Source organism: Triticum aestivum, chromosome 3A, assembly GCF_018294505.1.
Source record: "Triticum aestivum cultivar Chinese Spring chromosome 3A, IWGSC CS RefSeq v2.1, whole genome shotgun sequence".
Lineage (NCBI taxonomy): Eukaryota > Viridiplantae > Streptophyta > Magnoliopsida > Poales > Poaceae > Triticum > Triticum aestivum.
Genome location: NC_057800.1, coordinates 166,054,217 through 166,067,285, shown reverse-complemented (window position 1 = coordinate 166,067,285; position 13,069 = coordinate 166,054,217). Strand labels below are relative to the sequence as shown.

The 13,069-nt window shown below is 43.8% G+C and overlaps 1 pseudogene; it reads right to left on the bottom strand.

Annotated features, from left to right (window-relative positions):
- Window positions 1-4,404: 4,404 nt before the first annotated feature.
- On the bottom strand, window positions 4,405-9,858 carry LOC123058177 (B3 domain-containing protein Os01g0234100-like; annotated as a pseudogene).
- Between the last annotated feature and the right edge of the window lie 3,211 nt (window positions 9,859-13,069).

Here is a 13,069-nt window from a genome sequence, read left to right as displayed (position 1 = left end):
ATATGTACACAGGTTTATCAAATGATGGCCGTATTAACGACGGTCGCATGGTGGTTCGGTCAGTTTCCATACATGGTCCGGCGAACACCGCGTCCGGAACTCGGACCGACCTGCGAATTCAGGCTTTGTCACGCCTTTACCGCATCACGCCGACGCCCTGCATTGACATTGGCTTCGGCGCCAGGCCACATTTCTTTAAATAAATTATTTTTGCGTAAAGCAATTATGCAAGGATTATATATATATATTATTATCATTTCCTGGACCGCACTGTTTTATGTGTGCAGGTAATCGATTTTGACTGCATTTGGTGGTCACTACTCCGGAGTGCCGAACTCCTTGCTCGGACACCTCGGGCCTGGGGGTTGGGACCTCGGCCATGCCGAGGACTGCGAACCTTGTCGGATCTGTCACAGATCAATGGCACAAGCCTGAATCGCATCATCAACACCGAGCACATTAACCAGCTAAGTTGCTTTCATGCTAAAAAACTTTCAGTTTTAAATTTTTTTCGGTTCGACCAAGCATTATAATTTTCGGCACAAAGTTGTTTGTGACAAAGTTCCTTGTCAAAACTTTGTTTGTGACGCGCATATTTAAATACCCTGTTTATTTGGGGGCTCCCTTGATGGAGCTTTTCCTCTTGCATATGATTATACTTGTACGACTTCGTTCCTTGTTCGTGTATTACACCACAATATGCACCATATTGACCTAAGCGATTTGCAAACTGGGTTGCCTAGCTCCTGTGCTTACCCCTACGTTCCCGATTATTCGGCTAGGGAGTAAAGGGAGCACCTCTGCGATTGTCATGATCGGGTCATCTGAGCTCTGGCCTCAGACTGGATGAAGCCTAAAGCTAGCGCTCTTATTGTTTTCAATCATGATCGGCACACAAAGGAACTCATGAGTACAAAAAATCTATTGCACAAGTCTCATAGTAATAATGAGCACCGAAGAAAGGTATCGGTGGGGGTACTATTTTCTTCGAAGATGCTTCTTACACTTTGTTAGTAATATAGCATAAGCTCCCTGAGCACGCTTTATCTGTTACAACCTTATGGCCTGATTGCCTGGTCATCGGAAACACTGTCGATACTCTCGACAGGCGGAGTACATGACACTTTTTGGCCCTTGACCGAAGAGGGAGAAGCCGACGGTCGGTTAAGACGCGTATAAAGTTCGGGTGAACACAAATATGATATAAGTACTTTGGTACATACAATCATTATACATAAAATTCTTTTACCCAAGTCACTTGGGGGCTCTTAAATTTATATGAGCCGTTTTATAGTAAGTGTTCTTCTTCTTAGTCGTTGTAAAGTTTTTATTTAAAACACGACAGAAGCACTTTTTTTTCTTCTAAAGTCCAATTTTTAGATTGGCACCGGACACTTAATCTTGTTCGGACGTCAGGTTTTCACTGACGTTTTTTGGTTTTCCAAGCCTATGGCACCTTTTAACTATTTGTGTGTTTTCAGCACAAGTCTCGCAGTGCAACGCCGGATGCCTTTAGAGATTCGACAAAAAACATTCTCGGATATTGCTATATATGCATCGGTTTCGAATTGTGTCTTCGGTCAATAGTTGGGTTGCCCGGCTCCTGCGCTTGCCTCCTACGTTCCGGTTTGTTCGGCTAGGTGTGCGAAGGGAGAACCACTACGATTGTGCTTCCAGCTCACATGGTTAAGCACCTCAGTGGAGAAAGCCGAAAGCTGACTGTCACAATAAGCGTAAACTGGTCAGCGATCCGATGACAGTGTTAAATGACGGGCCATTCATAACAATGTCCAAAGTGTTTACGGCTTGACCTCGACTGTCGCCGAACACTACCGGGGCCTATTAACTGGCCTCCCAAACCAAATCCTCAATATTTTGCTCTTACATTAGAGCTGAGGTTTCATGATCATGCTTAGCATGGCAACCCAAAAAAAGAAACCGATAGCGAGACTATTTTCTTTGAAAGATATTTCTTATGTTAAACAGTAATATAACATATCTCTCTGCGTATATTTGTTTATAAAACCGTATGGCCAGATTGCCTTGTTTGTCGTAAATCTTTGCCCTCATAAAGACTTTATAAAGTAGGACAAACACTCCTCGGCTACTAGCCGAGGAGGTGGAAGCCAATGGTTGGTCAACAAAGTTTTGTAAAATGCGGATCCGAACATTAATGATGTAAAGTACTTGGATACATAGAGTCATTACACATAATTTGTGATTTTACTATGGATATCGATCCTTAATTCGGCCACCCGTGCCTGCATTAAGGCTCGGGGGCTACTGGACTTTGGGATTATTATTTACAAATATTAAAGGGGTACATCGATCCCCTGATCTGGTGTTGCCACCCGACCAATGTCTCGGGGGCTACTGCATTGCCTGTTCAATACAGAAAATTTTAAGTGCAATACAGTTTCCGAGGAGATTTTAATCCTCAGGTTGGTCGGCCGCACCCAACCTGAGTCTCGAGGACTGAGCACGCCGCTTTTTGTGTCCCGAAGTATTCTGCCGAGTTAGGACTTGATCCTCAGGCCGATTTTGCAAATCAACCTGAGTCTCAGCGTCTACTGGGATCAGTGGTCTTACATCATCCTTCAGGTGCATCTCGGGTTTTAGACCGATACACACCTTGAGGGCTACTGGCTATATATCTCGGCAGAGAATAAATTGCACTAATAAAAAAATTAACAAAAAATCGACCCATGGTCGGGGTGGTGCACAACCTCGGAAGCAGTCCGGTATAAAGCTCGGGCGCTAGTGGCTGGCTCCATAGAGGGCATTTCCAGCATTAAGCTCGGCTAAACTCCTTCATCTTTTTTGAACCAAGGTGATACGACACCTCGGATATAGTCCGGCGTTGGAGCCCGGATACGGTCCGGCGTTGGAGTTTGGACATAGTCCGGCGTTGGAGCTCGGATACATTCCGGCGTTGGAGTTTGGACATAGTCCGGCGTTGGAGCTCGGATACATTCCGGCGTCGGAGCTCGGAAAGCGGTCCGGCGTTTGGTGCTCGGCTGCAAAAGATACCTCGAATGCAGTCCGACGTTGGAGCTCGGACACAAGAGGACACTGTCTCTCGGGAACAACTTCAAACCTGAGGTGTGGCATAAAAATAACAAGGCATTGATAAAGGCCGGAAACTTAAAGGGGCTCCTCGGATACCCGACGTATAAACTTGTCGAATGCATTTCGGCGATCCTCAAGATCGAAGATGAGAAGATTTGTTGAACCAGTTTTCAAGACCGACAATCGAAGATGAAGAATAGTTCGGAAGAATCGAGGAGCGTCCCTAACTTGAAGACCGGTTCAGGGGGCTACTGACGGTGTCTTGGACTAGGAGGTACTCACCACGTCATCTCCCGATCTATTAGATTGGGCCGAGGACCCCCATGGCCGTATACTCATGGGCCAGTTCAGACAGCTGCCGCATACAAGGAAGATTCCATAAGACTTGGTGGTCAAGACAAGGACTCCTCCCCCACCGGCATATTCGGCTAGGACTCTTGTTATCCTAGGCCTCTGGTGCATTATATAAACCGAGGCCAGGCTAGTTGATAGATATATACAAACAATTATAATCATAGGCTAGCTTCTAGGGTTTAGCCTCTATGATCTCGTGGTAGATCAACTCTTGTAATACTCTCATATCATCAAATATCAATCAAAGCAGGACGTAGGGTTTTGCCTCCATCAAGAGGGCCCGAACCTGGGTAAAACATCGTGTCCCCTGCCTCCTGTTACCATCGGCCTTAAACGCACAGTTCGGGACCCCTTACCCGAAATCCGCCGATTTTGACACCGACATCCTCCCCCCCCCCCTTTTTTTACTTGTTTCTCTACAAACCAGCGGCTTATTGCTAGGGCACCTTGGTGCTAAAGATAAGCTTCATGTAATCGACCCCTCCGGTCCCAGGCTTCTTGCCTGTTTTGAAATATATAAGGTAGACCTTACTACCTTTCATTTCAAAAAAAAAGCTCCCTCCTGGCACCCACCCACAGTAATCAGTATTTTTCCACGGTTAGAACATGCAACTGGCTGGATCCAAGCAGGGGAAGAGAATCGAATGTACCTCATGTCCTTGGCCTCTTGGAGGAGCCTGGCCTGGAGTTGTCGTCCTGCAGCCTCCGTTGCTCAGCCATGAAATGAAATCATTCCTCAGTTGGCTGATCACGTAGATGATGTAGTTCTCTCCTAATCCCGCCCTCTTGAACCTCCATCGTCTTGGAGTTACCATTTTATTCATGCGTGCTGCAGGTGCAGGTGCAGGCGAGGCAAACGGTGTCGGAGCTTCAACAAGCCGAATCAGCAGCGACCAAGAAGAAAACAAGCAAAGCAGCTGCATGCACAATACTCGTGCTAGCAAAACGCAGGGAAACACACATTCAAATGCACTCAACAAATACTCAAAAGCAAACTGCATCTCTTGCATTTTCATTTCAGCACTGTCACAGTGCAGTTCCGCGGAATTACACAGGGGGGATGGGATGGGATGGAGATAGGTCACACCACTTGATGTGTACCCCAAAAAAAACAGCATCCTAGTTTGTTTGCTGCACAAGAAGTGCCTAGATGGCACACAGATAATAACTACTCTCAAGTTGCATTTAAACAAAAATGAAATACTGCCGCCAAAATGCAGTTCTAATCTTCTGTATACTGAACGGCCATGTCGCCCAAAATATTTATTGTCTGCGGCGGAGACCGAAGCTGCGCGCACACTGCTACCACGGCGCGGTCGCTAACAGCTGCATCATCTCATCCACTATCTTCACGCTGGACTCCAGCTCCTCCATCTCCATGTCAATCTCCTCCAGAGTGTCCTTCACACTCGAAATCCTGGACGACCGCCTTGATTTTCGCGACGGTGCGTGCCCGCTCCAGTTTTACCTCAGCAGGGGCTCTGGGTCGAGCAGGGAGGCTGAGGAGATCATCGACGCGTTTCAGCAGGAAGTCCACATTCATGCCCAGGAGCTTCAAGGCCTGCAAGTTCTTCCAGACCACAAAGTCCCTGCGGGAAGGAGTGCGTGCCTTGCAGGCCCTGATGCCCTCCGCGATGTCGATAGTCTCCATGATGGCTCCCACCACGAGTGTGAGGTTTAGCCCTTTGAGCAGCTCCTTGTGAAGGAACGACTTCTGGGCACAGCACAGCTCGTAGTACGTCTCGCGCAGGTGGTCAGGGAACTCGCAGTCGATGACCAGGCCATCTACGACGATGCTGAAGCTGCTGAAATCTTTCACGTTGTCGAAATCGATGACTGTGTCTGAAAATTTGATGCCATCTGTTATTGACTCACTGGCTAGGTTGCTGCTATCGCTCTGAGCAACCTTTGGCTTCTCCTCAGATTTGACATCAATGGAACTTTCTTCTTCTGCATCGCATAATAGAAAAAATGATTCAGAAGATTCAATGGTTAACTTATCCATGTATAACAAATTTCACGAGTGCAGAATCAACACAATGAACTTTGACTCACTCGGTATCTTCTCCTTGACAGCTTCAGATTTGACATCATTGGAACTTTCTTCTTCTGCATTGCATAACACAAAGCATGATTCAGAAGATTCAATGGTTAACTTATCCATGTATAATAAATTCACAAGTACAGAATCAACACAATGAAATTTGACTCACTCAGTATCTTCTCCTTGCCAGCTTCAGATTTGACATCATTGGAACTTTCTTCTTCTGCATTGCATAACACAAAACATGATTCAGAAGATTCAATGGTTAAGTTATCCATGTATAATAAATTTACAAGTGCAGACAATGAAATTTGACTCACTCGGTATGTTCTCCTTGCCAGCTTCAGATTTGACATCATTGGAACTTTCTTCTTCTGCATTGCATAATAACACAAGAAATGATTCAGAAGATTCAATGGTTAACTTATCCATGTATAACAAAGTCCCAAGTGCAGAATCAACACAATGAACTTTGACTCACTCGGTATCTTCTCCTTGCCATCTTCCAGACACAGGAGACCAAGTGCTCCATCAGTTGTAGTGAAGTTGTTCGCTCTTAATATATAGACCTGAATGAAAAGCGTACAGAAAACAAGAGGAGTTTTTAATATTGGATAAGTGCAAACAGAGCATGCATGGAACAATTCAAGAAATGTGTAACTGGCGCATATGTAGTGCCTGTCAATCAATAGTGTAAAAGAATGATCAAGCAATTGAAAAATTATCAGGAAACACTTGCCTTAAACTTTGCTGAACTGACAAGTTGAAAGACTACAACATCTCCGACCTTGATACCATGATTAATCGCAAAACCTCTCCAACCAGCACTAAGTCCTTGCTTGGCTCCTAGATATTTTGCATCATAGTTGTGCCCATCCTCATCTTCTAGCACAATAGCAGTGTCCTTCTTTGGGAGATGCTTGTTGCAGAAGTCAGACGGTAGACCCTGGGAGACAAACATAAAATTCAAATGCAGAGGAAGCAAAAACAAAGAGAAGGAAATGTTTTCATTAATCCCATCCCCATGTACACCAAGTGACACTCAGGAAGCGTCCACACATGTACTAAGCTTATGAGATTGCTCTACCTGAAACTAAATTTCACAAACCACGACGTGCTCTAAGTTGTGCAGTTCACACTTTTGCAGTGCACATTTTTTTCTCAGTAATTTGATTATCTTCTGATACAAAAGAAAAGGCAATCTGCATTTTCGTTTAGCAGGTGTTTCCTCCCCTTCGATATTTGGGTTCTTGGGTTCACATGTTGTTCATAAGAAATGATCGCCTAATTCTTCAGCTTTGGACAAATATGTGAATAGCTAATAAATAGACTTACCAGCCAAAAACCATGAACAACATGTGAATGTAGCATATACTTGACAAAGCTAGGATGTTCGGCTGGTAACTTCACAAGTACCTCCTCAGCTCTCTCCATAGCAGACCCAAAGTTACCCTGAACGCTGTAGTTTGTTCAAAGATTGAAGTGCATAAGTGGACAGGCTTTTCAGGAACTGTTAATGCATCTTCTTACTCTCGAGAAAAGAAAAAAAGTTTGAAGTACCTTGCACATGTCTTTTGGCAATTAACAGCAGCTACCTGTCAAGTCACAGCTTATTCATAGTTAGTTAGTACTCCCTCCGTCCCACAAGATAAGATCGTTTTTCAAGCTTGAAAAACGATCTTATCTTGTGGGACGGAGGGAGTACATGTTTTGAACTAAATAGAAAGTGAAGAAAATGGAGGTTAAAAACACAACAGTAATATAGAATACATGAGGCAATGCATATGAACATAGCAGAGTCAATCAATGTTTAGAAACACACTCCATACTGTGTCCAGAAATTGACCATTAAGAATTTTTAGTCGCCCGAATCGTTAAGTGTGACAAACATATCGATCTGCTTAAACCAAATTATGACATCATTTTTTGAAATGAAGGTGTGTAACATATGTATGTTCACAAAAAAAAGGTATGTAACATATGAAGCTTGTTCATAGTTAGTGCATGTTTTGAACTAATCGAAAGTGAAGAAAGTAGAGGTTAATAACCCAACAGTTATATAGACTACAGGAAGCAATGCATATAAACATAGCAGAGTTCATAAATGTTTAGAAACACATTCAATATTGTGTCCTGAAATTAAGCCCATTAAGAATTTTTTAGCAAGTTGTCAGAATCCTTAAGTGTGACATACATATGACCTGCTCAAACCAAATTATGACATCATTTTGTTTAAATGAAGGTGTGTAACATATGTATGTTCACAAAAAAAAGGTATGTAAAATATGACAATGTGCTTCTTTCAAGCTTTGAACAACAAGAATGTCCTAAAGGCGGAATGCGGAATCATACCACAGTTCTCACCATCGGCACAAGATCATCATCTACGTCGCTCTTGCTGCTGTTACTGCCGCCGCTCTCAACCAAGCCAAGCCCCGGCGTTGACATATTCAACTTCTGCTCCATGTCAATCTTGGGGTTGACAGGCCTCCCTCTCTTCTTCTGAAACCCAACCAGCCAAAATCTTTAAACCACTTTATGCAATTATTGAAGATAAGAAAATTAGTGAAATTTTGGGTGTCAAAATATCTGAAGCATTATGTGCTCATAAATGATTTTTTTGGAAGAACTGTTTACTAGCTGTAATTTCCCACGATAATGATCACATCGCGTGCATGAAGACAAGAATGGAACTGCTGACTTATCTTACTTTAGCAGTGCCAGTATCCTGGGCATTGTGTGTTTGAGAAACATCAAGCAGCCTTTTTTGCTCACTGTCCACACTCCGTGGCCGCACAATCTGACATAACGAAGAATCCAACTCTTAGAAAAGTTAGATCACTAAGCTGAACACTTGTAATCCCGTGAAATTGTGAGATGATAGAGAAAAGAAACGAGGATCTAGAGCCACAAATGGAGTATATCTACACAAAATTTACTCCCTAATTAATACAAGAGGTTTAAAGCAACAACCAATGGTTCACTTACTCTCAAAGGAACATATTCATCCTCGTCATCTGTATCGTCGCCATTAACAACGACAGGCTGTTGATCAACAACAATTGCAAGCCTATCATCCTGCGATCATCAAATATCATCATGCCATGAAAAAATTCAAAATTTTAAGAGAAGGCTAAAAAGAAACAGATAATCTGATAACATAGAATGCATACGGTCACGAATATTGGTTTCACCATGATAATGAAACATGAGAAGAAAAATCATAAGCAAATTATTAAATGCTTCATTTTACTTTAACAGAGGCAGTTCCGCATAAGTGTGATCAAGGTTCAGGACCACAAAGAAAAGCCAATCAAATGGCAGACTCCAGCAGTCAGCAGTCAAGCTCACGCAAAAGGAAAGCTATAATCTAAGAGAATGCATAAGCTCAGAGTGTTGGAAGCACTAGTTGCTACAGTACTGTTGAGGCAGTGAAGACTGAAAAAAGAAGCTTAAACAGACACTTTCAGACTCCATTACAGTTTTATTATTTACATTTTTCCCCAGGGTCCATTATAGATTATCAGAGGCAGCTCCGCAATAGTAAGTGAACCAGGATCGAGCTTCAAGAAACAAAAACTGATGAAATGGCTGATATGAAAGACTACGTCGACCTGCAGTGGCCAACAATCTGAGTGGAGCTTAAGCTGAAAGACCTCACCATTGTGGCCGTCGGCACAACATCAGCTTCCTTGTTGCTCTCGCTGTCGAGCAAGGCGAGCCTTCGGTGCACCAGTGCCATCTTCTGCTCCATGACCATCTTGTCTCGCTCGCTCTTGCTGACAGAGGGGGAACCTCCTCCTGCTGGCCTCCCTCTCTTCTTCTGAAAGGAGGCCGACCAAAACAGAGACATAAGTTCAACATATAATCAACAACCAATCCTTTTGTATTACTAATCCCATCTAGCAATAGGCCGTAGAGAAACAAAATCTGTTCTGGCTGGATGGTCGAAAGATTTTTTTTCTTCAAGAAACACTTTATTTTTATGTTCCAAGAATCATTTTCTCCAAAGCTATCACAGGATGACGAAATCAAACAAAATGAGCCCTCCACATGTCACGAGATTGCGGTATGCAGCGCTGCATTAACCAAAGATTCAAGAGAACGCCCAGAAATCAAGAAACCCCCGACCGCTAACTACATAATACTACTATAATTTTTTTTTGCGAATATAATACAACTATAAATCAACAGCCGCACGAATCAAATAAAGTGGAGGGGATGAACTTGCCTTGAGGGACTGATCGATCGACATCGCTTCCGCCTCCGCCTCGGCGCACGTGGAGTCCTTGTGGTCGGGGTGCTTGAGGCAAAAACGGGGGCGAGGAGAGGACTGACGAGCTGCACAGACGGCAGAGAGGAGGAGGGTGGAGGAAGGCGGGGGAGGAGCAGTACTGGGCTGGGGTAAATAAATAGTGTGAGAAAATGGTAAAAGCGGAAACAGATTACCGTTCGGCTATAGTGATTGAATGACGCCGTGTATGTCGGTTGATTGGTTTTTACCCAAGCGCGGTTTGAAAAGTGTCCAGTACACATTTGGAAAGTGCATTTACCATTTTCCCTGTCAAAAAAAGTGCATTTACCATTCCACCCAACTTCTCCAACGGAACGCAAAACAGCCCGTGAAAAAAGCTCATCACTCGTCAAGGCAGGTTCGCAAAACACCTTTATTTTAAATTAAAAAATGGTATAGTCACGACATATGCGAAACCAATTTTGTATTGGGTTTCACCAGAACCCGGCCATCGTAGAATTTATGACCGGGTTCTCGTGATCATCTCAGTCAGAGGCAGGATTTATGACCGGGTTCTGACGTATATGAACTACTTCCGATATCTTTGTATAAACTCATGACGTTATTTTCTTCAACTCATACCATATGTTTTCGACGATGCGGTGACAAGAGAAGCAAGATATGCACTGTGAGTGGGGCTCAAAAGTTGTTCCAAGACCCACATAACTATTGGTTAGGATGACCCGCATGGTCTCAGTGATAAACCCATGTCATTCCAGCGGGAACAATATGTTCGTCATCTCGCAACAGTGATGAGGAAGAATAGACAACGGAAGAGAGGCAGCAACGACATGGTTTTCTCGGTGTTGGCGGGGTGGAGAGGGCAGTATGGTGCATCGGTTGACATTACGAGATGTCAACTTACATGGGCATATAACTTTCACAATCAAACCTATGAGAAACTTGACAATGTGTTTAGATGCAAAAAAAATGACATCTGCAAAAAATGTAATTTGGTGTGCATGAACATATGCTTCCAAGAGCTGAATTGGATTTCCGGTGTGTTTATGACTAATGTATGAGAAGAAAAATTCTTGCAAGTATCCATCGTCTAACACTCTCGAATGGTTAAGCTGGTTATCATATCATGCTCCCCCTCCTCTTGGATACCAAAACAATAACATTTCAATCTAGTAGCTGCCTTTTGAAGTTCATATCGGGTTGGCTGGATCGTGATGATTTCGTTGATCAAGTTGCCAAGGTATGGGGAAAATGAAGTAAAGGGCGAAATCTCACTAAAGGTGGAATGATAATTAACTTAGACTCTGGTGCATCAGGACCTATATAGTTGAGCTGCCTACATGAACAACATTAACAAAAGAAGATTGCATCTCTCGACTACTGTTGACTAGCTTGACAAGATAGGATGAAGTGTGTCACCTTGCCGCTCGGGAAGTTTAAAAATAATCAATAAGGCAGTGCCACACTTAAGCATGAAGGGGAGCTAAAATGATTACCAATGTTCCAACCAAAGTTGAGCACCTCGCGAGAGATGATAACAACATCAAGTTTTTTCACATGACAGGTAATGAGAAGTATCATAAAAAGTGTATCTTTGGTCTCCATCAGGTGAAGTGGTTATTAAGGTTGTTGCTCCCCTAAATGATTACAACACAAAGTATTACAAGGCCACTCCGGCATGCTGAAAACTAGGTTTTCTTGGCAGATTTGTTTAGAAACAATAGTCCTCAAGTTTCAGAGACTGAGAATGATATCTTATTGGCCCTATTTACAGAGAAGATTGAAGGAAATATGCCCTAGAGGAAATAATAAAGTTGTTATTTATATTTCCTTATATCATGATAAATGTTTATTATTCATGCTAGAATTGTATTAACCGGAAACTTAGTACATGTGTGAATACATAGACAAACAGAGTGTCACTAGTTTGCCTCTACTTAACTAGCTCGTTGAATCAATGATGGTTATGTTTCCTAACCATAGACATGAGTTGTCATTTGATTAACGGGATCACATCATTAGAGAATGATGTGATTGACTTGACCCATCCGTTAGCTTAGCACGATGATCGTTTAGTTTGTTGCTATTGCTTTCTTCATGACTTATACATGTTCGTATGACTATGAGATCATGCAACTCCCGAATACCGGAGGAACACTTTGTGTGCTACCAAGCGTCACAACGTAACTGGGTGATTATAAAGGTGCTCTACAGGTGTCTCCGATGTTGTTTGTTGAGTTGGCATGGATCAAGATTAGGATTTGTCACTCTGATTGTCGGAGAGGTACCTCTGGGCCCTCTCAGTAATGTACATCACAATAAGCCTTGCAAGCAATGTAGCTAATGAGTTAGTTACGGGATGTATCATTACGGAACGAGTAAAGAGACTTGCCGGTAACGAGATTGAACTAGGTATTGAGATACCAACGATCGAATCTCGGGCAAGTAACATACCGATGACAAAGGGAACAACGTAACCGTTATGCGGTTTGACCGATAAAGCTCTTCGTAGAATATGTAGGAACCTATATGAGCATCCAGGTTCCGCTATTGGTTATTGACCGGAGACATGTCTCGGTCATGTCTACATAGTTCTCGAACCCGTAGGGTCCGCACGCTTAACGTCCAGTGACGATCGGTATTACGAGTTTATGTGTTTTGATGTACCGAAGGTAGTTTGGAGTCCCAGATTTGATCACGGACATAATGAGGAGTCTCGAAATGGTCGAGACGTAAAGATCGATATGTTGGAAGCCTATGTTTGGACATCGGAATGGTTCCGGGTGAAAACGGGAGTATACCGGAGCACCGGGAGGTTACCGGAACCCCCCGGGAGGTATATGGGCCTTATTGGGCCTTAGTGGAAGAGAGAGGAAAGAAGCAAAGGAGGGGACGCGCCCCCCAAGCCCAATCCGAATTGGGAGGGGGGGGCCTTTCCTTCCTTCTTCCCTCTCCTTCCTTATCTCCTAAAACCGACAAAGGGAAGGGGGGGGGGAATCCTACTCCCGGTGGGAGTAGGACTCCTTGGGGTGCGCCTAGAGAGGCCGGCCCCCTCCCCCTCCTTCATTCCTTTATATACGGGGGAGGGGGCACCCCATGGACACACAAGTTGATCATTGATCTTTAGCCGTGTGCGGTGCCCCCCTCCACCATAACCCACCTCGATAATATCGTAGTGGTGCTTAGGCGAAGCCCTATTCCGGTAGCAACATTATGACCGTCATCACGCCGTCGTGCTGACGAAGCTCTCCCTCGAGGTTCTACTGGATCATGAGTTCGCGGGATGTCAGCGAGCCGAATGTGTGCAGATCGTGGAGGTGCCGTATCTTCGGTACTAGATCGGTTGA